The sequence below is a fragment of the Natrix helvetica genome, assembly GCF_964273705.1.
Source record: "Natrix helvetica genome assembly, chromosome: 7".
Lineage (NCBI taxonomy): Eukaryota > Metazoa > Chordata > Lepidosauria > Squamata > Natricidae > Natrix > Natrix helvetica.
This window is the reverse complement of record NC_138558.1, coordinates 37,342,139-37,367,579: the sequence shown is the minus strand read 5'-3', so window position 1 is coordinate 37,367,579 and position 25,441 is coordinate 37,342,139.

Here is a 25,441-nt window from a genome sequence, read left to right as displayed (position 1 = left end):
ATAATGTCCTATATGAAGAATGAAAGAAAGTACTTGGGTCATAAGAGAAATCACTTGAGGAATTAATGTATGCTGCATAATTATGTTAACCATGAAATACCTAGTGGCCATGGATATCCTCTTGCTTTTTAAGAAAACCACAGTCTTTATACAAAAAACCCTACCATAAATATTATTTTATAATGTAACTGGAATCTGAAGATGTATTTAAAATCTACCATGTGCAATAAGCTGTGTCAGAAGCTTTAGTATTAAAACAAAACTAGTATTTTCTGACAAGCCAACATTTTACTTCAAAATTATACTCCTGCTCCTAATAAATGTCTATGGAAATGAGACAAACATAACATGCCAAGTATCATTGTTTTGCCAAATGATGTGAAATGAAAGAGGATCAAGGAACATCATCTCCCCAGTATGGTTAACCTAGATAACATCTTCCAGACATTTGCATGAAATTAAAAGGGAGTTAACCTAAACAGAGAGGAGCTGTTTCTTTCCAGCCTGCTGATGTTTCTTCTGAAATGTCATGTGTGACCTAGAGACTTTGGGAAGCACTTAACCATAAGCTTTAAAGTGCAGAGGCTGTGTTTGACATATAATGAAAGATGCATTGAAACAATGCAAAGACAATCATAGAACATAGTTTTAGTTCAAATAAATGCACATGAAAGAAATAAAGGAAGGAGAAAAGGTGAGATAGATAGATAGATGATAGATAGATAGATAGATAGATAGATAGATAGATAGATAGATAGATAGATAGATAGATAGATAGATGATGGATGGATGGATGGAGGATATGGATATGGATATACACAAAATCATTATGTTCCATTGTAATCACATACTCAGATGCCATAGTGTTGTTCGTGTGGGCACAATCATAATAAAATATGTATTAAAAAAGGATGGTCACTCCTTATTGATCAGTTACTAACTTTTAGAAATAAACTGGTCCTTGTGTGATAACTGGATTACTATGTTTGTTATCATAAAGGTAGGATATAGGATGTGACAAGGGATTTATACTCAAAATAGCCTAATTGGCAAAGCTCTTTGCAAACTAAGAATTTTCATGTAGCCATGGGTTTCTACTACTTTGAGCCACCACTGAAGAGTAACACTTTTTGCAGTTTTTACATATGCTTATGCAAAGACAACATTTTTATAGGTATGGGTATAAACCATCAATTTCTATGGAAAAAGTAAACTGGGTTAAATGTGACATTATTTAGTGAGGACAAATCTATTTCTGTGTTGTTTAATGAAGACATTGTTCAATGAAGACATTGATCAGAAATCTCCTCTCCATCTGGTTTCAGACTCTAATCCAGAAATCCAACATCAGCCTTATAAAGAAAAAGAAAAAAAACCTTCATCATTTGAAATCAGGGCCATATGGAATAAATTGAGATTCTTGTCAAAATAACAAAACAACATTATAATTTCACAACACAACTTTTACCTCTTGCGTATTTTGGAATTCAGGATTATTAGAAGACAGTGCTTATGAATATTTCTTCTTCCCTTAGTTCCCTCCAAACATGCAACTTTGACTTTTTGGTCAAGGATTTTGTTATTACTTCTTATAAGAGGGTGGGGAATTCTTTCATGGGAAGATGGAAGAAATAGATAGACATACTGTTCAAATAATACTCATTTTGAGCTCTATCTCTAGGTGAAATCATTCAATAGGAAGCTGAAGAAGTTGGCCACCAGAGAATTTTATAGTCATCTGCAGTCTCCTTAACAGAGTGGACTTGAGCCTCTTGAGTGTGATGATAAAGTGAGCAAGGGAGAATTCCGCACTGTGGTGGACTTGCAGTTATAGTTCCAAAGAGGTTACTTGAGTTTCCTAGAGCCTGTAAGGAGACATTTTAATAGCTGTCTCATAGGAACATCATCTGACATATCACCTGGAATCAGCTTTCTGGTCTTAAAACATCATGAAGTCAAGAATTGGTCATTTATGTTGCCTATAGTTACACACTCCTTAAGTTTATTGCTTTGGCTTTGACTGATCTGCATAGTGGCTAGGTTTATAAACACTCTGGAATGAGCAAATATTTTTTCTACAAAAATATTGGCAACGGCATAGGTGTATACTTGACTATACTGGAAGAAAAATATCCAGTGATAGAATGCAGCACTATGATTTCTGGAATATTCGTGGCTAACTTTCTGGCACAAATATATTATTTTCAAATTCATATTTATATATTCTACCATTTTTATAAACACTTGTCTACAAAGGCAATATATGATCAGCTGATAATCAGCAAGATGACAAAGAAGTGTTGAATTGTTGACTTAAGGGTCAAAAGGAAAATTCAATTATTCTCTTCCCATAATTTTCAGTTTCAGGAAATAACAACAATCCTTTTCTATTTTCTATTCATATAATCTGTATAGTCATATGTGTTAAAACTGACATGTAACTATCACATGGTGCAAATAATCCACAACAATTCCTGAAACAATTTGTTCAGCCTCTTTGGTTTGTTACAAACCACCCACCATTTATAAAGAAGTATTATAATCACAAGAACCTAAAAAATAGAATAGATTTAACCTATTATTAAAATACTGTCTACATATAACATAACAATTATATTTAGATAATCCATATATAACCATATTTTAGAGAACTTTACCTCTCAAGGTTTTTCCACTAAATCCTAGGAACTGGTTTTAGTTATGTATATATAATACATACACATACACAAATACACATGCCATATATACACACACATATACACATAAAAACACATAGATAATAGATGATAGATAGATAGATAGATAGATAGATAGATAGATAGATAGATAGATAGATGATAGACAGACAGACAGACAGACAGACAGACAGACAGATAAAAATAGATGTAGATTAAATATAAATGAGGATTAGATATAGATGTAGATTAGGTATAGATCAGGAGTGGATTTCTGCGGGTTCTAACCTCTTCGGTTGAAAAGGTTCCACAAATCTACCAAACCAGTTAGAAGAGGTTCCTCACGGAGCACCTGCCATGCCCCCCCCCTCGCTTGCTTCCCCTGCCCGTTCCATTGCCGCTCGCGGGTGGTAGCTTGTGCGGCGCGGCCGGACTCCTAGGACCTCCCTGAACTTGCCTAGGAGGCATGGCCACCAACAAAGCATGGGGGCATTCCAGGGCATTCCCCACCAATGGTTCCCCACTTCCCTTCCCGGTGAAGTTTTCCAAGGTGTGGTTTCAAAAGCAGCATCCCATCCCTTGTGCCTGGCTCCTACTGAGCTCCGGGAAGGAGTAGAAGAGCCTTTGGGGAGGGAGCAGGAGGAGGAGGGAGCAGGAGGAGGCATGCACTAAGAAAGTGCCTCACAGCTTTTGAAGGGAGGAGAGGGGAAGGAAAGGGACAATGCGGAGTCACCTTTCAGGGACGCCAAAGAGGCAGGAAACCAGCACCGCCGCCAGAGTCTAAAGCTTTCAGCAGTTCCAGACAGGTGAAGTGGGGAGCGGAGACCCAGGTGGTTTCCTTCGCTCCCCTTGCAAGAGAGTAATAGGCATTGTTTTTGCATTCCTGCTTCCGCTGGACTTCGCGCTCTTCTCCGTGTGCTCCTTGCGGCTGCAATAGACATCCAGAAGTGGCGGGGACTGTCGGGCTGGAAGCCCAGGCCCCATTAGCCCCAAAAGCCACTTCTGGATGTCTATTGCAGTCGTGAGGAGCGCGCGGAGAAGAGTGCAAAGTCCAGCAGAGGCAGGAAGGTTCTCAGCGCTCCCCAATCACTTTTGTGGCTTCCCAGAGCGCCGAGAACCTTCCTGCCTCCACTGGACTTTGCACTCTTCTTCACGCCTCCCGGCAAGAGAACAAGAGAGCGAGGATCAGGTTGCCTGATCCTCCATCGCTCACTTGCTCTTAGGCCCACCTGGACTGCTTCAGTGCCACTCTGGCTACCTCTGTCCGTCCGTTGTCGGCAACTGCAGTGACATCATCAAGATGAAGAGTGAGAGGGAAGAGCTGCTTAGGCAGGGCCCTGAGGCCCCTTCGCTTCCAAGCCACTATGTCTTGACGATGTCGCTGCAGCTGCCGGGCCAGGGCGGATGTAGGTAGCCAGAGTGGCTCCGAGGCAATCCGGGTGGGTGAAACAGCAAGCAGGTGATGGAGGATCAGGCAGCCTTTGAATTATTGTTCTATCTCTAAATATTCAATTTAACTGTACTTTTCACTGCCACTTTTGACTTAGAAGAATCACTTCCAGATGCATTTGAGGCTTTACACACATATTACGCAGAATCAGTTTTAATAACTGCTTGGATCTCTAAGAGAGCTGTTCCATTTGCCAACCTGAAGCTGCATTTATCAGAGGATCTAAGCCAGTGTTTCTCAACCTTGGCAACTTGAAGATGTCCGGACTTCAACTCCAGAATTTCCCAGCCAGCATTCGCTGGCTGGGGAATTCTAGGAGTTTAAGTCCAGACATCTTCAAGTTGCTAAGGTTGAGAAACACTGATCTAAGCTCTCTCCCAGCTTTGAGCCACTGGATCTTAATGAGCTGTGATCCAACTACATGGCAAGCAAGTTGCAGGATCTGTCCTTCATCTATTGTGCCTGGTGTAAGAGGTCGATCAACTACCAGAGGCTTTTTAGGTCCTGAAATGTGATAACATTAAGAAAGCAAGAGGAAACTAGTTAGATTATCATTCATCTTAATTTTTTTAAAAGTACATATCAAAGTAAGAACAATATGATGCAATGAATTAATTTCATTTTCTCAGTACAATTTTTTTTTTTAGGAAAAAGAATTTTCTGTTTGGTATCACATGGAATTCCTATATTTAGTGAGCATGTTTTAAGATGATATACAAAATGTTTGATATGCAATATCCACTACCTATCTTTTATGCTAAATGTAACATGAATATTGTCAAGATGAAGCTCATTTTAAATGTGGGAAAAAAACGTAGATGGATGAATACTTCTAGCTGGATCATAGATGGGAGATGAAATGAATGTGCATTTTATTGGCATACAATACTTTTATCTATAGATGCAGATGCTGGTGAGTCATAAAAATTGCGTATGTATGTATGTATGTATGTATGTATGTATGTATGTATGTATGTATGTCGGAATTCTGGGAGTTGAAGTCCACAAGTCTTAAAGCTGCCAAGTTTGAACACCCCTCGGGCTTTTTTTTCTAAAGGGTTAGGGGTGCAAGGGTCTTGTAACTTGACAGCTTTAAGACTTGCGTGCTTCAAATGCCAGAGTTTCTGAGCCAACATTTTGGTTGCTAAGTAAGAGCGTTGTTAAGTGAGTTTCACCACATTTTGCAAGTTGGCCACGCTCACCCAGTCACATGACTACCAAGCCACTCCCATCTGGTAACACGATTGCCAAGCCACTCCCACCCAGTCACATGACTGCCAAGCCACTCCCACAAAACAGGCCACACCTACAAAAGAGGTTCTAAAAAAATTTGAAACCCACCACTGGTATAGATATAGATTAGACTGTGCTGTTTCCCCATGTCATATAATATATGTAGGCATATGCATAATTTTATATTTATTTATTTATATTGTCATGTTTATGTAGTGTATATTGGAGGTGGAGACCCTTTGAGAGCTGTATGCAATGACATTTCATTTCAATGTATGCCAATTCAATGTACCCGTATTTTTCGGAGTATAAGACGCACCTTTTTTCCTCAAAAAAGAGGCTGAAAATCTGGGTGCGTCATACATCAAATACAACATGTTTTTACCTCCTGAAGCCCCATCCCTTCACCAAAATGGCAGTGCATACCCTTATGGAGGCTTTCAGAGAACTCCTGGGGGCTGGGGAGAAATGAGCAAAGAATGGGCCTTTTTTGTCCCTCCCCCCCAGTCCCCAGCAGCACTCTATAAGCCTCCATAAGGCTATGCATGTAATTTTTTTTGACAAAAATGGGCCCATTTTTGTGAAAAACAGGCCATTTTTTCTCTCCCCCCCCCCCCCCGGAGCACTCTGCAAGCCTCCCCCACCCAAGGCTACTCATGCCTTTTATTTGATAAAAATAGGCCCGTTTTCGGGAAAAACGGGCCATTCTGGGGAGGTTTGCAGAGGGCAAAATCTTTTTTTTCCCTTTCAGAAAGCTCTTTAGTTAGAGTGATTGATGAGAATTACATTGATCAAGTGCTGTTCCAGCAAGTCTTAGGTGCTGCAGGTTATCAGCGATTTCCTTCCCCAGCACATGGATAAATACACTTGGAAACATCTACCTACCTACCTACCTACCTACCTACCTACCTACCTACCTACCTACCTACTGCTCTCACACTCCCTACCTACCTACTGTATTTCTCTCTCTCTCTCTCTCTATCCGTCTAACTCTCTCTCCCTACCTACCTACTGTATTTCTCTCTCTCTATCTCTCTACCTACCTACCTACTCTCTCTCTCCCTACCTACCTACTGTATTTCTCTCTCACACTATCCTTCTATCTATCTACCTACCTACTCTCTCTCTCCCTACCTACCTATTGTATTTTTCTCTCTCTATCTCTCTACCTACCTACCCAACTACCTATTCTCTCTCTCTCTCTCTATCCCTTATCTACCTACCTACTTTTTTTAAAAAAATGCCTCTTCAAAACCTTGGTGCATCTTATACACCGGTGCATCTTATACTCTGAAAAATAGGGTAAACACAATTCAAAGTGACAATAAAGTTATTCTAAGTCTAAGTCTATTGATAAGTGGGCCATTTGCAAAGAAATAATTTATAAATTATGAAGGTTTTTACTTTTTATTTTTATGTATTCACTTTTGATGGTTTACATGCTAGAAAAACAATTGGAAATACCCAAGGTAGGTATAAAAAGCATAAATAAAATTTCAATAATGATAAAATAAACCATATATATATATATATATGTATGTATTTGTGTTACAACCCCTGGTATTTATCAGTACAATTACAACACACACACACACACACACACACACACACACACACACACACACACACACACACACACACACACACACATATATATATATATATATATATATATATATATATATATATATATATATATATGGCTCAATCTTATTAAAATGCTCTTTGGAATAGTTCAACTTTACTTTCTTCCTGAATGCAGTCAGATATTGGTCCAAGTTTGATGTCATTTGGAGACTGTCCTAGAGTTGTTACTGAGAAACAAAGTCTCTTGATTTTGTTTCTTTACTTACTAAAAGTGGAGTATTAACAGTAGATCCCCTAGATAACCTAATATGTCAGACCATTTCTGTTGGAACAGATAGGCCTGTAGGTAGTGCGGGTTGGAGGAGATGTTCAGTCTGCAAAATAGTGGGAGAGAACCAATCTATATATATATAAAAGCCAAATCTATTCACTCATCACTAAATCTCCAGAATGTAGATTTTTTGAAATTACCATCAGATCATTAAAATTTCTTATACAGTATATATATATATATATATATATATATATATATATATATATATATATATATATATATATATATATATATATATATATATATATATATATATATATATATATATATATATATATATATATATATATATATATATATATATATATATATATAAACACGCTCTGATGCTAAGGTGTTAGACATTCTACTTCCCCTCACAATCTGAAAAGAATTCTCTGTTCCAACTGCCAGTTGCCTCACATTCCATTACCCCAGTTCAAACTGGCAGACGTTCCACTTCTTCACTCAGGAGCGGTCTGGGGCTCCTTACAGTACTAAACGTCAGTAGCTCACCAAAATGTCTATGCCTTCCACCTATGGAACTGCGTCCAAACTGTTGGAAGAGATATTCACTTATGAATTTTAATCACCGACTGCCACTGAGCCAATGGATTGTGAATCGAATTTTTCCTGCATGGTGTCCCAGCAGGGCCGGATTTAGATGAAAAGAGGCCCTAGGCTATTCCACTTATGGGGCCCTTTCACCTCCCATTTTTAAGTTTGTAAATTACATGAGAGATAATAAAATACATCATTACTGTGATATATATCAATATATTAAATGAAACATGTTGTAATTGGTACTAACCTTTATAAAAAATGTGGCACGGATAATAAATAAAAATAAAATGCCCCTCTTGATCTTGAGGCCCTAGGCTGAAGCCTAGTTAGCCTATAGGAAAATCCAGCCCTGTGTCCCAGCCCCCATTCACTTCTTACTCTGACCTCCTCAGTTCAGACAAATCTGTTCCTTCTACCGTAACACCAATTAAAGGGAAAAGAGGGAAATATGCCACCAGCACCCTTGGCTTTTTGGCCTACGTAGCATAGGCTTTCAATTTCTCCCTCAGATGAATTGTTCAGGACCTCCCTGTAAACAACATTCCTGGTTTTACTCTCTGGCTGGAGGATGATCAGGTTGTCTGGTGAACTGATTCTGGAGCCTGCCATATACAACTGCCATGGGGAAAACAATCACTCCTCAGATGCACACCAGCCACTTTCAAACTCTGTCCCTGTGCCTTATTGATGGTGATGGCATAGCAAACCTTAACGGGAAATTGTAGACATTTTAACTCAAAATGATAATCTGATGGGATGAGAGGAATTCAGGAGATGAAAACAGTTTCTCCCTGATTGACGTCTGTGAAAATCGTGGCTTCAATTACACATTTGTACAAAGTCTTCACCTGAAGCCTGGTGCCATTGCACAATTACTGAGGGCTTAGATTGCGTAACAGCATGATTGAAGCGGCAACCTTGAGGTAGAGGACATGAGGTGGGTTGAACTCCACAGGGTAATGTACAGCATCCTACACCTTAACTGCTCATTAATTTTCAAGCTTTAAATCTCAATTTACCAAGCCAATTGATCAAACATAGTTTCGTAGCGAAGCATGGGTATCCAGCCAGTATAACACATAAGAACAGCTAGTTAACAGATCAAAGTAGCATCATTCACAGATACTTTTAATTTGTAAGGATGTACAAAAGATATACTAACTTCAATATTTTACTAATAAACATAGAAATACATTATTAATGATTCATTCCAAATTCCTTAATTCTCATTCCAGAACCCACTGCTCAAGCATCATCAGCACCACTGGATTTTGCTGCAGTAGATTATCTTCTACCAATTTAAAAGCTATTCATAATTTAAAAGTATAACTGGAAAGCATGATTGTCCCATAGATAAAATATAGTTCAGCAGTAACGGTTTTCAGAGATTCAATTCTCTCTCTCTCTCCCTCTGCCCCTCTCTCTGTGTTGTTGTTCCATGTATGTGTGTATGTGTAACTTGGACATCATTTAGAATAAGATCAGAAGAAGAGTGCTGAATTAATCCAAAAGTCCATTTAGCCTAACACTCTATGTCTACCAGTGGACAGCTAGATTTTCTAAAATGCTCACAGCCAGATGTGGATTCTAGTTGCCTACCACATTCTGTAACTGTTCATGGAAAAATTAGAACTCCTTATATTAGATTTTTTTTAATTTAGTCTTTGTATTAGAATTTTGGAATAACTGGACATAACATCTGGCAAAAATTAACGCAATTCTATCATGCCTAACAGTTGTGAAAAAACATATTCTTCATAAATAACTAATTTGATTTTTGTTAACTAAACTCTATATCACTACATCCTCTGATAATGCATTCCGTAATTTAATTATACTTTAGAAGATGGAGTAATTCTTTTATTAACAGCTCAAAAAGTTTTCTATAAACTTTTGTATGAGATGGAATCGAAATTATATGGATGAAAAAGAATATTCCATCTAATAACAAAATGGAAAACTTACAGTACATAAGAACTTAATGAAAATTAAAACATAAATGTACAAAGAAGCCAGCATTAAAAGCCCATCTAAACATTTGGAAAATAGATGGTGGATGAAAATTAATTTAGGTCAATAATATTAATTAAATTTCTTTAAATTGAAAACTTGCACATATATAAAATTGTTTATATACCTACATCTGTAACTTAACAGCTTTAAATTAAATCAAAGATTCCAGGATTCCTCAAACCTATCTTTCCATACATATGCTTTCCTTTTCTTGTATACATATGAACAGTGTAAAGGATAATATAGAGAAGATAACATCAGTGTAAAGATTTATTGCTGAATAATAAAATCATTTTGGAGAAACATAGGATAGATCTAATCCCTTGGTGAGCTCCATGCATCCCCTGGAATATAGAACGTGGCCCTGTAGTTTGTAATATGTCTCACGGGTATTATTATTTTTTATTACAAGAGAAAGAATGTGAATAAACGTTACTCTGATAGAACCTCAAGCATATTTTCATGTTCCTGGCTGAAATTATTTTCCAGGTTATGAGCATAGTATTTCCACCCACAAATTGTAATAAGACAGGGCTGGAACAGAAAGCAGGACAGATCAAGTTCCAAAAGCAATCTGGGATTGAGGTTTAACAGGGAGTATTACGTTGCTTTTATCAATATGCATCCAACAAAGTTTACCACAATATACTTGTTGTATGCATTTTGTATTTTTCTTTCAGGGATCAGGGCTTTTTGAGAGAAATGTTACTTTGATGATAAAGCAGCTAGATTATTATATCTGGCAAGAAGAAGCTGTTTACTCAGATTTAGCTTGGAAGACACCATAGCTGTTTTCACTTTTAGTGTCTACCTCAGGGCATAGCAGAAACTGCTGTAGCGCACACTATAGACTTCGCAGTTTAAGCACCATTTCACACCCTTGGTTTTGATATTCTTGCTCCAAAATATATTTGTGGAGCTTATTGTTATGCTGAATGCTTATAACTTTAGTCAGCCTTGTCCAAATTGGAATACTGATGTGTTGAGACGGCTGCTCTGGGAATTTCTGGCTGATTTTGCTTGTGAGAAACTGGATTAGACATATCAGCTAATTTCACACAATGTAATATCATTAACCAAAACTCCACACTGAAACAGTAAGATTTCACATTCTAACTAATCATCCAACTCCATGATCAAATTATCAATGAATCTTTACTGCAATCTTTGGTTTGAGAAATAGAGATATGAGACTGATAAAACCAAATGATTGATACCTGACTTCTCTGACTATACAAAAAACAAGTTAGGAATGAACCAATTTTCTTCTTTCTCTAACAATTCCAGCCAAAAGTGCTTCATGAATAATGCCTAAATGAAGTTTTATTTCTTTTTCTTCTCTTGATACGGTGTAGTGTGTTTGTTTGTGATACATTATGAAAATAGATTTGGTAATTTATACTGAAAGTCAGCCTAGATAATCTTTGACTTTTCTCCAAACTATGAATGATGTTCAAAATATAAATGTTATATTTCTATTATTCCATGATATGAGATCCAGCCATTTAAATTTTCATAAATGTATTAAGAACTGGCTGTTTCAATAGGCTTTTGGAGTCCAAGAGCTTGTTTTGTCTCTCTGGGAGATGGTTGATCTACAGAGTTTGGGAAGTTATATTGTGATTTTGTTTATTGTTTTACTTAGTTTTTAATCTTATTACTGTTTGGAAAGTCTGCAGGTTGATCAGAGTCAGACACTTGGTGCTTTCTGACTTTGACTCTCTGTACACTTTTTTCAAGAATTTTCCAGTTTTTATTTTCCTGACTGGTTAGGAATTATCACTAAGAATTACTTGCAATATTGGTTTTTTTTAATATTCCAATTTTTCTTCGCACCTATATTGCAAGTCCCAATGTAAAATCAAGGGTCCTTATTTTTTCTAGTTGCATCAGTTATAAGAAAAATACTTCTGACCTGTTAAATTATTTTTAATTCTCTTTTTCTCTTAGCTGGATATAGTTCACTTTCACTGCTATTCTAGTTGATGAAAAAAAGTTTCATTGTATTTTTCTTCCAGAAATTTCTTCCTCAAATTCAGGCATCCTTCTTCATGTAGGGTATTACATATTTTATAAATTTAGCACTGACTCATTTTGTTCTTTCTATATATGATTTCAATAAAGGACCTGCTCGTTATAAATCCTTGCTTAATTCTCACTATAATTACAATCTTCTTAAACTTGTTTGAAGACTTGTCATTTCCACGCATTTCTTTGGGGGACAAAGTATATTTTCACATTTTGCATCTTGAATTTAGTTACAACATATTTTTTTGAAAAAGCCAAGTTGTTTATGTTAGAAACAATGTTCTTTTTAAAGAATTTAGTATGTTGCGGCAAGAAGGAATATGATTCTATGGATCTGCTATTGTATTTGTATAAATTGTAATAAGCAAAGTCTGTATATTGCCAATGTTGTTTAATACATGAGGTTTCCATTCTGTTGCCTTCAGTGTTTTTGGGATCAAATGAAGTTGAAAGATCTTGGAAGAAAATTTCCAATTATTTTTTTTGCATTCCCTGGTTTCAATTAACTCTAAAAATGACGCACAAGCTCTGTTTTTAAAGATATGTGACTGAAGCGCCATATAAGGATTTTTGCTTTTTTTGAAATACATGTGGTTGAAATCTGAGGCCAGATGACTGCCAAGTTCTAATATTTGAAATAGAATATTGGCACAAGAAAATAAGCCATTGTTCAGAATATCATTTTGAGAAGGACTATCATACATAAGGAAGTATTTTTACTTTAGTTCAGCTGTTGAGCAATCCAATTAATCCAATTAAAATTGTAAAAATTGAGGCAAAAATTCTAATATTATTTATACATTAACTTTAAGGTAATCTTTTAATATAAAACCATCCATTAATCTGCCTATCTTTTGAAACATAAAAATCTGGAAATATAACTCTTGACTAGAGACACTGTAAGGGCAATTATGGAACCATACTGAACAATATTTAAACTGAATGTTGGGGAAAGTGGGGTGGAAAACCTACTAATAGTAAGAGTAGTTTAACAATAGAATCAAATATTCAGAGAGATGCCCAGCAACTTTCCACTGAATATATTCAAACAGATTATAATTATTATTGGGATGATTGGATATGAATTGCTGGTTGGACCAACAGTGAGCATTGATTACTTAAATATGCATACCAATTTTATTTAACTATTATTTAAAAATATTAATGAGATTGGCAGTTTTATAAATGATGAATAAATAAAACATGCAGCAAACCAGATATAAAATGGTGCAAAAAATTGAAATAAATTCTACCAAGTAAATGAAAGTTGTGAAAATGTAGGTGAATAATCAAAGGGATGGAAAGACCTGAGAGAGGATAAAGGAATTTAAATTCCATAAGAACAAGTTATAAAGATGTTTATAAAATACTTTGAATCTCTTCTATGATGTTACCATTTGTCAAATATTTATTTTGTGTCATTATAGTGATCAAAGAACTGTCCCAAGTAAATGGGAGCAAGAACAGAGTTAAAAAAAACTTCCATAAGGGCTAATCTCAAATTAGCAACTAATCACCTTGATTCCTAGTGTCACCAGAAGTTGTACTAACTTCTTTCATGACCAATAGGTTTGTCACATCATAAACTAACAAATCTTTTTATTCCTTTGAATTGTGTCTCTGTATTTTATTCCTGTTAGGTGAGAAAAAGTTTGCAAATAATAGAGTATATTGCACTCATTAGATTTTGAAAACAAGTGAACCTTTAATAAGATCCATTTCAAAAGTTTATCTAAGGTTTGATCAGTTAAATGCTATATCTATTTGATGAGATTTTCTTAAAATATATAGTTACATAAAGCAATTAGTGGAAACCAACCATATGTAATTCCATTATTCAATTCTTCCCCCCTTTCTATGTTCTCTCCCACAATCTGGATCTTCCAAATTCTGGAAAGTCCCAAAACTCTGTAATAAATTTTAAGTCAACATACAAGACTCTAGGAGCAGGAAGATAGATCATTCCCTTTTCTGGTTTCATTGATAAAATATAACAACAAAAAATGTAAATTTGATCCCCCTTTATAATTTGTTTTTATAAACTGTGATAAAAGTTTATTCCAAAAAGACAGCCAAGAATCTTGTCTGACACAATAATTTTGTCCATATTAGATAACAGCATTTACTGGAATTATGAAAATTTCTAGGAATGCAATGGCTCAAAGTGAAAGATGCTGGACATGTTGTCTAAAAAATCAGCAGCCCAGGTTCAAGACCTGGCTGCTGTGCAACGGGTGAGCTCCCACTACTTGCCCCAGCTCCTGCCCACCTAGCAATTCAAAAGTATGTGAATATAAATAGGTACCACTTTGGTGGAAAGGTATATTATAGAATATAACCTTATTGAAATCTCTGAGGTACCAATGTTTTCCAGACTTTTCCTTCTTTAAGAAATTTCATTCCATGAATTTTCTCCAAATAGTTCTCGTTTTTTTGCCTAGAAAGGCAGGAATATATAAGAAAGTAAGCTTACTATGGGACACGATGGCTCAGTGGCTAAGATGCTGAGCTTGTTGATCAGAAAGGTCAGCAGTTCAAATCCCTAGTGCCGCGTAACGGAGTGAGATCCTGTTATTTGTCCCAGCTTCCGCCAACCTAGCAGTTCAAAAGCATGTAAAAATGCAAGTGGAAAAATAGGGACCACTTTCTTGGGAAGGTAACAGTGTTCTGTGTCCCTTCGGTGTTTAGTCATGCCGGCCACATACCATGGAGATGTCTTTGGACAGTGCTGGCTCTTCAGCTTTGAAACGGAGATGAGCACCAACCCCTAAAGTTGAGAATGACTAGCACATATGTGTGAGGTGAACCTTTACCTTAAGCTTACTGTGAGAACAAAATTTGTGCATTTGGCCTGATATTAAAGCTTTAACCTTAATATTTCCTAATATCTGTGTCAGATACTTCCAACATCTAGAAATTGTCTTCTCATCTCTCTTATCATTTGTAAAATTCTACACAAGATATTTCCATTAGGAGAAAATATCTAATGACAAAACTATTACCATATGTATACTTTAAGTATAAATATGCCTGGACTAAATGATGGTAAAACCTACCACTGGCATACAAAGAGAATTTTCTTTCATATATGCAATTCCTTTAAAAATTTCCTGGAGGAATATACATCTCTACACATCCCCATTCCCATTATTTAGTTGTACAGTGTTCCCTTCCCTAGAAGTGTCTTCTCAAGTATGTGAAATGTATCAAATAGCAAAATCCACAACTAAGAAACCTAAATTTAAATGATTCATCAAACAACTGGCAGTAAATGTAATCAAATGAATAAATTTCACATTTCTATTCCAGAAAGCAACTGGTACCTGTGGATCTTTAATAATGGCTAATGAGTGTGAATAAAACACATTTTGGTAAATGGTCAGTTTAATTTAGTGTGACAACAACTAGTTTATTGTCATATATTAGATGTGAATGTCAGTATTTTCCATTTAGACAGTTGGGTAACTTACTGAAATGCATACCATGTGTACCCAAACCAATGTCTAAACATTACTGGTAAGAGAAATGCACTGTGCCATTTTTGGTGTCTCCTGACAGTGATTGGTTTTGTAGGGCCTTCATTTTATGTTCATGTGGTTTTGAAATTTGGGGTCATCTTTCTTATTAGAAACATAAAACTAGATAAATATGAGTTTCATGAAATACTTCTGTTTACTTTAAATGGAAAAAGAAGCAATCAACAAAACATATCAATCTGTGAACACATATTTCACAATCACATCCAGACATTTTATGTTTTTCCGGAGTTTAGAGAAAACATGAAATGTAAAGTATATCTCTTAAACATGTTTACATATGAATGTAATGTGAAGTATGGGTCTTGTTTTCACCATTTGAAGAATGTATAACATTTAAAATGGCAACTGAGTTTCTAATTTCCTTCACAATATAAATGCCATATAAAATTTAAAAATAGAGTTCTTCCCAAATGCGCTATCAGCATCTCTGGGTGAAGCATCTTTTCCCATCCAGTAGGAATAATAAATATAGGAAGAATTATGTATTTTGAAGATATTATCATATTTTCTTCTTTGAGGAATTTGCCAAGCTACAATCCAAAGTTTATAGGTTCTTGGTATTTGGACAATATTTCAATTGTCTAATTTTAATTTATTTCATATTTATTTTATAATTCCAATATTTTTGTATATTATTGTAATGGGAGCAACTTAGTTTAAAACCTTAACAAATATAAAAATAAAGTAAGTCCGAGGAGCAAATACTAAGGAGTCATGAAAAGGCAGTTCATTCAATTGTTTAATAACAGTGAGGTTAACTAAATAAGTGACAATTACATTTAAAAGTGACAAAATTAGGAACCAGAAAAATGCTGTCGATATAATTTACTTGGACTTCAGTAAGACATTTGATAAAGTAGACCATAAGCTACTAGTGGATAAAGTAGAAAAATGTGGGTTAGACAGCATCACCACCAGATGGATTCATAATTGGCTGACCAACCACACTCAATGTGTAGTCCTCAATGGAACTGCATCTACATGGAGGGAGGTATGCAGTGGAGTACCCCAAGGCTCTGCTTTAGGCCCAGTACTCTTCAACACCTTCATAAATGATTTGGATGAGGGAATAAATGGGGAACTCATCAAATTTGCAGATGACACCAAGCTGGCAGGAATAGCCAACACTCCAGAAGATAGACTTAAGATACAGAAGGATCTTGACAAACTTGAACATTTGGTGCTATATAACAAAATGAAATTCAATGGTGAAAAAAGTAAGGTTCTACATTTAGGAATGAAAAACAAAATGCAAGGTACAGTACACGTGGTACCTTGCTCAATAGTAGTAGCTGTGAGAGGGATCTTGGAATCCTAGTGGACAACCATTTAAATATGAGCCAGCAGTGTGCAGCAGCTGCCAAAAAAGCCAATACAGTTCTAGGCTGCATAAACAGAGGGATAGAATCAAGATCACATAAAGTGTTAATACCACTTTATAATGCCTTGGGATGGCCACACTCTGAATATTGCATTCAGTTTTGGTCGCAACAATGTAAAAAAGATGTGGAGACCCTAGAAGAGTGCAAAGAAGAGAAACAAAGATGATTAGGGGACTGGAGGCTTAAACACATAAGAATGGTTGCAGGGTTAGGGTCTAGTTTAATGAAAAGAAGGACTAAGGGAGACATGGTAGCAGTGTTCCAATATCTCAAGGGTTGCCACAAAGAAGAGGGAGTCAAACTATTCTCCAAGGAACCTGACAGTAGAACAAGAACCAATGGGTGGAAATTAATCAAGGTGAGAAGCAACTTAGAACTGAAGAGAAATTACCTGACAGTTAGAACAATTAATCAGTGGGACAACTTGCCTCCAGAAGTTGTGAATGCTCCAACACTGAAAGTTTTTAAGAAGATGTTGGATAACCAGTTGTCTAAATTGGTGTAGGGTTTCCTGCCTAAGCAGGAGTTTGGACTAGAAGACCGCCAAGGTTCCTTCCAACTCTGTTATTCTATTCTAAATAATTTATGATCGGAGGTAGAGTTTGATGAATCAGCCAGAGTCCTGATAATATGGATACAGGAAATAAAAAATTACACTGCGTACAACAAAGTATAAAGGCTCTTTAAGAGCATACAACAATAGAATGATAATCCAAATTTGCACTAGTCTTAAATTGTCAGCATAGCGCTGAATATCAGTTGCACCTTTTATCAGAAATTAAAATATTTGGATGTTCTAGCTTTTCTGATTACGTTCATGAATACATGTGTTTTCCATCTCCCTATTCTCAAATGATTTCCAGCTGCTGTTGTCCTTTGTGGAAATATTTTTCAAATCAGGCATGAGGAAGAAATAATAAAGAAGTAATAGAAATGAGGCTCAGTTATGGATAGATAAAGAATAAGTTATCACTGGTGGACATGAAGTTTGGGGTTTGAACTTAATGAACACAAAATCAGGTTAAAAGAGACAAATGCTTGATACACATATCCACATCTTCTCTATATAGAGCTCAGGAAAAAATATTATCTATTTATTGCTTGCCTGGATTCCCCTTAATTATGTAAACTACGGAGAGTTCTTTAGAGCAGGGGTGTCCAAACTTGGGAACTTTAAGACTTGTGGACTTCAACTCCCAGAATTCCATGCTGGCTGGGGAATTCTGGGAGTTGAAGTCCACAAGTCTTAAAGTTCCCAAGTTTGGACACCCCTGCTTTAGAGCAATGGAGCAAAAGAAAAGATTTGCTAGACATTAAGAATGAAGCAAAAGACATAGAGAAAATACAATTAAGGTGAAAACACATTACTATACTATACTGTGGGCCAGTTATACAGGGTACTTTTTATTTTTGCTATTGAATGTAAAGTGAACTGCCAGTAGATCAATGGCAGTTGATTCAATGGGAATTTGTCCTGTGGATATGTCGGATAAGTTAAGCCTAAGCTCAAAGAAATAATGTAATGAGTTTGCAATGTGCTCTATGATAAAAATGGCTGAAATGTGTCAAAACGTATACAGATTTAAGAAAGACGGATGCATACTGTCTAATTAGTTATTGTGAGCCTGAACATTACAAATGGGGAGACTAAAAGTAGGAATCTTCTGTATGTAGCCATAATCGGTTCTTTGATGCAGTACAGGGCTGTCAAACTCACGGTCTATGGGCCAGGTGGCTGCCAAGCCCACACCAGGTTTAATGAAGAGGGGGGGAAATCCTGATACGTCACTTGATGCCACCGTGATGATGCGAGTTTGACAGCACTGCTGTAATTCAACCTGTTACTAGACTTGAAACCTGTAACCTGAATATGGAACCAAGGGAGGGTATCTTACATAACATACCATATTCATGTTCATCTGATGTGGCAAAGTGAGCTGCATAAGGTAACCAGACTTCTGATAAAATAACTGTCTGGATATTATGTACTTCTCTAAGAAGAAGAATGTGGGTCAATAAAGTATAAGTCCCACTGAATTCAGAAGCACTCTTACGAGTAAGTAAATGCGCATTTTCAATCTAGGTTTTTCAGAAAATGCTATTGGAGTTAGACCTTTAAATTCTGCATGTCAGCATGCAACCACAGTCGTGCTCTGCAGAGTCAGTACAGATGGGATTAATTGCCAATGAACAAATGTAAATTATTATTGAATGGGAATGGCTTTTTCCTTTGCTAAGAAAGACTTGGCCTTCCTAGTTAGGCTTTTAGAATCTGGATTCCTTTCTGGTCATGGCAAGTGCTTCCAACTATTCTGTGCACATTGGCATTACCCAGAGACAATTCCAGGAAAAAGAAACCTCAAACAAGTAAATGGCACAACACTCTTTAGTTTCAGCAAAAAAAAACCTCCTGAATGTTCTCTCATTTAGAAGTTGTAGAAGCTAAAAAACAGAAGAGAAGGAAGTCGGAGAATGGTGTTACATATTGATTCTATTGAAATTTTCCAAGTTGGCCTTCTTCATTTTATGTATAACTAGCAATTCCTTTTGGTATCCTTGGCATCCTGTTATTTTATTATAACTGCCCCATAGTTAAAAAGGAGAGCAAAGAAAAAATGCTTCTTTCTGACCCAGAGAACATAAGGGTCAGAATGTTGTATGGAGTATCCACAAAAAAACAGAGAACATTTACTCAACCCCTCAGAAACCTTTCAAAGATAACCCACATAATTTTCATTGCCAATCTTGAAATGTTGAGAACTCTCTTTCCAGCTGACAAAGACCACAAAAACTAGCTTGCAAACTCATTTCACATTCTTGTATGCTATGTTCATGGTGATTTATAATAAATTGGACTGGCCACTGTAAATGGAGCTGCAAAACCACATGGCACTTTTCCTTTTGGCAGTTTGAAATGACTGGTGAAGTCGTAGCTTGGCAATTGATTTTCTGTGGATAGGAACAGCACCCTGGAGTTGGGAGAAAGGGTAAGGCAAGAATTCCTACCTGTGGAGGGAAAGGCTCACTGACAAGCCTTATAGAGATTCAGCATTCCTGCTGCAAAACTGCTTTGCCAGGAATTCCTTCTCTACCACAGCCGATCCCAATGATAAGTGAAGGTCTGTGAGCAAAGAACTGATCCAGGAACAATACAAAGTACCATATCCCTGTGAGAAAAGGTGAATATGACTTACTTCTGCCAAATACCAAGTTGTTGACGTAATTTCTTAGTTGTAGTGGAAGTATTTATAATAAACAATGCACATGAATACCATTCAGGCTAGGGAGGAGAAAATAGCACAGGCAGGTCAAACCTAGTGCTAATTCAGACTTCATTTTCAGCAAGCACGTTTCTCACAGAGTGAGTAGAATCCCGAGACAACTCAAGAATCATGTTTAAAGAAGATTTCTCATTTGCTCCCTCTACTAGTATTATTAGTTTCACTCTAGCATTGGTTCATTTCACAGGAAAAACTTTGACAATGTGTCAAACCTTTTAATGACAGGCATGTTGATATATAAGTATTTTGCCAGATTGTGGCAGAGATTGTGCATTAAGCTCCCAACAGATTTCATAGCAATACGTAATAGCATTAAGGTTTGGCTGGGATTTATTGCTTCACAGTCAACTTTTACCAAAATAATCCATATAATAGTTGCATATCAAAAAGGAAGCAAATTCTTTTAACAGAACTTTCATTTTTAAAATATAATATTTACTTTCTAATATTATTTTTATGTTGTTGCCTTTATATGGATTCGTCCATATGAAGGACACTACTGAAAGTCACCTTATATGAATTTGATTAATAAATCAATCAATAAATGTTAAGGAACAAAATAAGGTGTTTTTTTTAATTTTCAAAAATGTTCTCAGATAATTAAACAATGTAATTTAAAATAGTATGCATTATAAGGGTTTGTATTTTAGGACAGATAAATACACTACTTTAATGTTTTAAAAATAAAAAACTCAAATATTTTTATAGAATACTACAATGAATAGAAAATTGGAATTTTTTGGGGACGTAAGCTTCTGAAATATATTGATCATGTGTATGTGCAAGATTATTTTTAATTGTTTTATAGTGTAGGTTGAATTTTGTGTTAACAAAGCACGGAGAAAGAAGTCAAGGATAAAAGAAAAAAGCACAAGATATAAAAATGGTCATAAGTCACTTTTTCAGAGCCGTTGTAATTTTGAATTGTCACTAAATGAACTATTGTGAGTCATGGACTGCTGATAGTTGAAAATTCATTCAGGCTATGTTAGTCATTTATTTTACATTTTCAGATTTTTACATTGCTTAATCCTTCACAAAAAACAAGTTTAGTTTAATATATCTATTCTAATGTAATATCTTTTCCCTTGCTATGGGACTGACTACCTTTACCAGTTTCTTGAGATTATATCTGTGCTTTGTCAGAATTTATTTAAAGTTTGGAAAAATAATACCCTAAATTATGTGCTAAGGTCACAAAGTTCATGCAACATGAACACATTAAAAAGTAATGTGTGTTTTTAAGTAGATTTAACTTTTTAGTAGGCTTTTGCTTTGTCAGGACTATACAAACGACTTCAAAGTGAAGTAATAAATCAATTTTTCTGGACCGTCCTTTTCCATAAACCATACTGGTCATAATAATATTCTTCTAGTTTAAATTTCAACTAGGAAAAAAATTTAATGAGTCACAGCCAATTTACTTAACCAAGCAGCTAAAAATATATCTTGGAAATGTAATTAATTGCTTTATGTTTAAATTTAAAAAGTAATTTAATGGTCATCTTAATGTTGTTAGGTGACAAAATTATTTACGGAAAAACGCATAATGAAAAGTTTTAAAAAATGATACCACAATAACAGGATCTTGAAAAAACTGGTCAAAGCAACTATTTTTAGATAGTGTATCCATTATTTCTCCAATACAGATATTCTGTTTTTATACTCATACTAGCTGTACCTGGCCATGCCTTGCTGTGGCCCAGTCTGGTTAAATGGAAAGAAAGAAAAGAGAAAGCGCAAGTCCCCCAGCAGAGGCAACCCCTGCATGGAAGTGAGCCACGGTGGCCCCTGCAAGAGCCGCTACGGAGGATGCTCCCACAGGCCCCGGCCTGGCCGAGCTGAGGAGGAGAGGAGGAGGAGGAGGCCGCCGCCCCCAACCCGGCTTCCCTCAGCGGCCAGCATTCCCTGAGGAGTAGGAGGAGGAGGAGGAGGAGGAAGGAGCCGCCCCTGGCAACGCAGACGCGAGGCAGGGGCTGCTGGCTGCGGCCCCATCCAGAGACACCATCACCACTGCAGTCGCCACCTCACGGGGCACCCAGCGGCCATCCCAGCCCCGCTGCGCCTCAGGCTGACACCACCGCCACCCCGTCAGAGTCACCTTGGCGAGGCCATAGTTGGCTCCCTGTGAGGGGGTGGAGAGCGCGCGCATCCGGCTGGGCTGAGGAGACGCTCCACCTCCACCTCCACCTCCTTTGGAACGCCACTGGGCTGGGCGGGGGGATGCCAGCTTAAGGGTGGGAGGAGGAGGCCGAGGGATGGGGAAGGCGCTGCCCTGCCACAGACAGCAAAGACCTGGTGGGAGGGGAGGAGAGAGAGGGGAAGGGGAGGCCAAAAGGCTTCAGCTCCCTTGGTGGAAATGGCGAAGCTCATTGGAGGAGGGGCGGAAAGGAGGAAGGGTGCAGCCGCAGCCCAGCCACACATATAAAGGAACCACCGGGACGAAGCTGGAGGGAGGCCGAACTGTTCCAAATATACTATACTCAATAAATGAATACTATGGTATAGCGTGTGTTGCTTTTACGTCCAGCAGATGGCGCTGGTTTTCAAAAAAGCATGTTTTTACCTGTCACAGGTGTGACATCTATATAATATATGTATATAAAAACATGTGCATAGTCGAATGCAATGTTGTGTCAAAATTTCAAAGCAATCGGTGAAGAACTTTTGGAGATTTGAGATTTTGAACAAACAAACATTACATTTTCTGTGGCGGGCCCAGCCCTGTGGAATGACCTCCCCCCGGATATTAGGACTACTACTGACCTCCGCTCCTTCCGTGTCAAGCTCAAGACCCACCTTTTCCAAATAGCTGGCCTGGCTCGACCATAACTTAGTAACGCTCCTGATGGGTTTTTTTAATTTGGTAATTTTATTAGGGGATTTTAAATTGTATTTTTAACTGTTTTTCACTTAAGTCCATCCTCCTCCATGCACATATGTATATGTCTCTGCTCTTTTGTATATATGTTTGTCTTATGTGTATTTTTTATCTGTTTGATTGTACGCCGCCCCGAGTCCTTCGGGAGAGGGTTGCGGCTAATCAAATAAAATTATTATTATTATTATTATTATTATTATTATTATTATTATTATTATTATTATTATTATTATTATATAGATTACTTACCACAATTGTATGTCCTCATAGGTATATTTCTTATTCCAATAATATCCATAAGACTTAACCATATTTTTTTCTGCATTTACAGAAACTCTGTACAAGCTTTATGTGACCATATATACAGTAGATAACGTATTATCACTTTTTTCATTACAGTTTGCATTCTATGTTAAAGAATTTTCAAATAATAAAATTATCCTTTTTTTGTCTTATGGAATGGTAATTAGGAAATGTTTAAATAAATGGGACAGCAACATGTGAATCAAGTGAAACCAGACTATTCTTTTTAGTGCATACTTGATTCAAGGAGTCAAATATATTATAAGTTATAAATCATTTTACATTAGAGAAACATACATCTTTAAAATCGCACAATTCTTTTTATTCTCTTTAAGCTATAAAACATCCATTTTCTATGAGTACCTCCTAATCATAAAGTGTATGAACTAGAAAGAATATCATTTGCTAAGAGTTGCTACCTTGTTCCTGTGAAAAGGCCACGGAAAGTCAGTAACAAAGCATTTATTTTGCTTGAAGTCCTACATACTGTTTCAAAAATTTTGATCTGAAAGGACCAGGAAATGTAGCTCTGCCTGAGGTACTGATCTCAGTTTTTGTCTGACAATAATGTACGTTTTTTCCCCTACATTCAGCAACGTCCTATGATGAAATTGTTCATTTTATGATGAACTAATCTCTGGGTGGACCACTGATGCATACAAAAACTATGCACTTGTAGAATTAAATATATTCATTTATGTTAAAGAAAATCACATTACCTCTGTTCCAAATATCCCATAGTCCCTAAAGGGGAGATAGATACTGTATATTATGTCTCATTTCTGTGTTTTGCATATTGTTTCTTAGTTCAAAAGGAAACAACATGAAGGTGTGTGTGTGTGTTTATGTATATTTCACACAATTGTTACAGTTGAGGTCTAGGTAAGACAACTGCCCTGTATTAAAAGCTTAGGATCTTCTGATTTGGCCTCCACTACTCAAATAATTCTTCTGTATGATTGGACAGAATAATATTATTTAATATAATTCCCATAAGCAAAACTGCTAAGTGTTGGGGAGGGTAGAGTTGGTATTTTCTCCTGTCTCTTGCAGTTCTCATCTACATTTTTCAAATCTACCCAAGGACCTTTTATTTTCCAAGTTAAAATAACATTATTTTCTACTTGATAATATGGACACAGAGGTTATTTAAAATAATTAGGTCTGTGTATGACTTGTGAATTAAGACTATCCAAGTTGCTTAGATATTGCCACTTACTTGTGATGACAACATGCCTAACGGCATTTTGGATCTTTTTATCCCAGCAACTGGGAACATTAATGTTATTATACTTTTATGACTTTGATTTCTGGCAACACTATTGATTTGAGAAACAACACATAGTTATTGGTTCAAGGAAGGCTTTATTTCAGTAGAACCAGCTCAGAGCAACTAGTCTTTTGTGTGCTTTTCTATGCTATCAGCTGATGTGTGCTTGCCAACTTTTTATATTTACTTATAGATTGAAGAAAACAGGGAAAGAAACAATGTTCTGGTTTATCTTAAACAGTAGTCCAACCAGGAAAATTTCTGTTGCATAAAACAAAGTGTAAATTTGCTCACAGCATTACCATGAATCTCTCACAATCAGTTAAGTGAGCAAAGAAGTTTTCTAGACACCCTATAGGAATGCTACCATTTGGTAACTTTCCATTTGTACAATTTATTAGACCTTATTTTTATTCCTAATGTTCACCATGAACTGTGAACCTGATTGGCTGAGCTGGGGACTCCAATCTGGAACTCTGAGATATTTTCAGATTTTGGTATGTTGTTAATAAATATTGAATAAGCAGTAGAGTACTTTTTGATGCATATAAATACTAGAAGACTACTCTCTATTCTTTGTTTGGTTAACAGAGCTTGTACTTCAAGTCTTGATTTCCTTTTTTAATATATCAGATTTATGTAATCCTGGACTAGAAAATGCATTGTCCAAATTCAGTAAACCTAGCTAAATATTCCCACTTTGATGACCCTTCACAGAGGTAAATTCAACCCTCCCAATTCTTACTAATCATCATACAGCCTGGGAAATTTTTGGGTTTAAATCCACACATCTCAGGAGCTCTAAACTAGAAAAGTTAATCTAGATTCATTAAGAATCTCCATACAACCTGTCTTGACATACTACAGTTAGAATTTTTTTAGCTCATTTAATTAATCTAATTTTCTGGATTCACATACACTA